The sequence below is a fragment of the Azolla caroliniana genome, unplaced genomic scaffold (genome assembly GCF_043228905.1).
Source record: "Azolla caroliniana isolate FFs.n. ecotype wild unplaced genomic scaffold, voAzoCaro1.0.p SCAF_7, whole genome shotgun sequence".
Classification (NCBI taxonomy): domain Eukaryota; kingdom Viridiplantae; phylum Streptophyta; class Polypodiopsida; order Salviniales; family Salviniaceae; genus Azolla; species Azolla caroliniana.
The window spans coordinates 9,973,175-9,976,881 of record NW_028230442.1 but is presented as its reverse complement, the minus strand read 5'-3'; positions in this window follow the sequence as shown (position 1 = coordinate 9,976,881).

Genomic DNA, 3,707 nt, shown 5'->3' with positions numbered 1-3,707 from the left:
CCGACCGTATGCACTTGATCTTCCTCTTCATTTCCCGTTCGACAAGACTTTCGGAAACAGTCGAAGACATCGGTTTTCTTCTCGATGAGGTAGATCCATGTGTGCTGGCTATAGTCGTCGATGAAGGAGACAAAATATCGGCTCCCGCCAAGACTAACATTCTGTGTCAGTCCCCATACATCCAAATGTATTAAATCGAGCTTGTTACGGCTCTAGTTTCTTTCAGTGGGGAAGGGAAGTCGGTTTTGCTTCCCGAGTTGGCAGGCTTCACAAGTTTGGACCTTCCGGCCACTAAATTTCGGCAATCCGAAAACAACTTGTTTCGATTGTAGGTCCTGAAGCCTCCGGTGGTTGACGTGGCCGATCCACTTGTGCCAGAGCTCGATGTCTAATTCGATCTTTTGTCCTTTTGCAAACATAGTGGTGCTGACATCGTTGGTGTTGAGGATGAACATCCTCCCGTCCCTACGCCCTTGCGCGATTATTCGGCCTTCTTCCTCTATGAAGCACCCGAGGTGTGTGAACCGCACCTGCAACCCCTGGTCAACGATCTGCCTAATCAACACTAGGTTCTTTGGGATTGTTGGAACATGTAGTACATTCATCAGCTTTCCCTTTTGTCCAACATGCACGATCGGGTGAGGAGTGTCGTCTCCGGTTTCGACAACTCCCGGTTGCTTCGGCTTTTCCAAAAGCAAGAACCACTCTTCGTGGCTCATCATGTGGTTAGACACTCCAGAGTCAACATACCACACTTCTGTCGATTTGGAAGTGATCTTCTTCATCGAGTTCACCTTGTGCTTCATCACAAAGGCTGGCCCTTTTCTGGTCTTTCCGGTTCTGGATCCTTCTGATCCTTCAGCGTGGTGCAGGCTTTGCTGGTTCCCTTGTCCGACCTTGCCAGATCCGGATTTATCTGAATTGGCGCGCTTCTTCCAACACTCGCTTTCCCGATGGCTTTTCGCCACAGTACCCGCATTCTGTATCAGTTTTCCCTTGCCGGTTTCTAGCGCCACCTTGGCTCCCCCTACTAGTGGAGGGTTCGGAACTACTGTCGGCACCATCTTTGTGCCTCCGGTTCTGCTCTTGTCGGCCACCTGTATTGCCTGTCGATCCACCTCGTCCTCCACGCCCACGGGGCCGATCCGCCTCCGTGTACAGCATCCAACTGTCCGATTAAGTGGTCCTTGACCCACTCCCGTGGTTTTCTTCGACCATGAGCATTGATTGCAGGTCGAAGAAGGACAGTGGTTTCACCCGGGTGAGGATAGCGGTCCGGATGGGCCCGTACCTTTGAGCCAGACCACCGATGCCGATTTGCACCATTTTGTCCTCGTCTATCGTGACTTCAATAGACCCTAATGCATCGCAAATCTCATTTATCTTCATGGTGTAGTCTGAAACTGACATATCCTTTTGTCGGATATTGTTCAGTTCTTGCCGAAGTTGTAGTTTGTAGGCTGAAGTACTTGCGGCGAAAATCTTTTTCAGATTTTCCCAGGCCTGTTTCGGCGTCTTAGCATCTCTAATGTACTCAATCATCTGGTCGTGCACAGAGGATGCAAGGCAATATAGACCTTTGCTTGCTCCTTGTTCCCATGCCAGGAACTCCTTTTGTGATGACTCCGACGCTATTTCATTCGCACCCTCAACATAACTCCAGTTTCCATGTCCGAGCATATATTGGTGCATCTTGTATGACAAGGATGCATAGTTGTGTCTGTCAAGCTTCTCTGTCGGAAGCGAACTTGCCATACCTCTGTCCATCTTTCGCTCTTTACCGGGTGTTAGGGTTTGTCTTCAGCAATCGCTCGTCGGCTGCGCAGGTTCTCAACCCTCGTGCTCTGATACTATGTAAACGTTAATATGCAAAAGCTTATGACAAACCTGTTCATCTGGATAGCAACTGACAAGTTTAATGGAAACCTTACAAGACACACACAGAGAGCATAATAGCAAAAATTATATTCAAAAACTATTACTCTATACATAGGATGTGCTTAGTGAGCACTATTTATACAAGTCCACAAGGGACTGACAAACGTACTATGTACTTCAATGCTCGTACGAGCGACTGACACTAACTACGAGGACAATGACTATCTAGTAGTCTAGAAGCGTAGGCCTCTAAATGGCCTACTGGTACACACGTGGGTCCGGCTCCCCGATCCCGATCTAGCTCATGGTTCTGGATACTATCTGGATACGATCTGGCTCTGGCTTATCCAGCCCATCCGGATCCGGTTGAGCTTGCTCGCTCAACACTTTTGTTGCCTCTGAACAGCAAGTCGCTCTGATACCACTTGTTGGGAAGAATGCCCGGAAGTAAGTGAGGACCTGTCGGTGAATGTGCACAACAAACAACACAAAGAGTATGACTATAGAAATTATGGAAATGTAGACACGGTTCAAGCTCAAATGGAAGGTCTTGTTATTCTCTGTTCTCTCTTTCGCTCAGAGACCCAATATACAAGATGATCAAGATGCTCTTATTACAAGTTTAGGTTATTGCTTATATACTAAGCCCTAACTATTTGGACATGTTCACACACTACGATACAAAGTGGAAGGAGTCGGCCTTTTATGCCAACATTGCAGTTCCCAATATTGTGAAATGTGGAACAATATCTCCAACTCGTCATTTGGACCATTTTGAACATACTGAGAAAAATCCCATTGTTGAGGCCAAAGTGGGAGGACGAAGTGGGCCAGGAACACTACTCCAATTCCAGGCATCGCAGCTGTCGAAGGAAGTCGTGGTCTTGGTGGCCCACTTGACTTGCACCTTCATCGGAAACTCAACTAACTCCCCAAATTTCGTTTCCATGTAAACTTAATTGTTATCTTCTAAGCGTTCATTGTATCACTTCTCGTTACAACCATTATATCTATTCAAGTTGTACATTTTGTAAACCCTATTTTATAATTTAGCGTTTTCGGCCTACAAACTGGCCCCTTTTGTTCTAGATATTGTGCAAACCCCTTGTAATCTTGTGTTCCTCATGCTACTTGCGTATTTTGATCCTAACCTTGCGCATTAATCGTTGTTCAACTCGTCGCTCCCTTCGACACTAGTAAGCCTTCGACTCTAGGAGCCTTCCAAGCTAAAGAGCCTTCGAGTTTGGTGAGCCTCCAAGGCTAGCGAGCCTTCAACTCTGAAGAGCCTTTGAGTCTGAAGACCTTTCGACTCTTAGGAGCTTTTGAGAGCCTTAGAGTCTCCAAACGTCTGCGCCCTCCTAGTCTATGTGTCCTCCCTAGTCCAAGACCTCTGTGGTCCCATTCGAGTAGCACACTGTTACAAGCATGACCATATAATATCCCATGGTGAGAATTTACCGTAGTATTCTATACACGTGGATAATGTATGGTCATGCCCGTAACACACACACACACACACATGTTTATGCAATAACGCATGGGCATCAACCATCAAAGTCTTAATACTACACTAACCATAAAAAATGTGTCATTTTCTCTTAATTGAAGATAATTTTGATCTATTATAAGCTGTTATTTTATTACAATAAACTTTTGTCCTAATCATCATAAAGTTTAAAACTAAGTTTGACCATTTTGAATTTCTAGGGGCACTAATAACTTTGCCAACTTCATGTGTTTTGTGTCCCTTTGTGACAGTATTTTGTAGGATATATAGTTTGAAAGTGGGTTTGCTTAATTAATCCAAAAAACATTATCCTCAAACACTA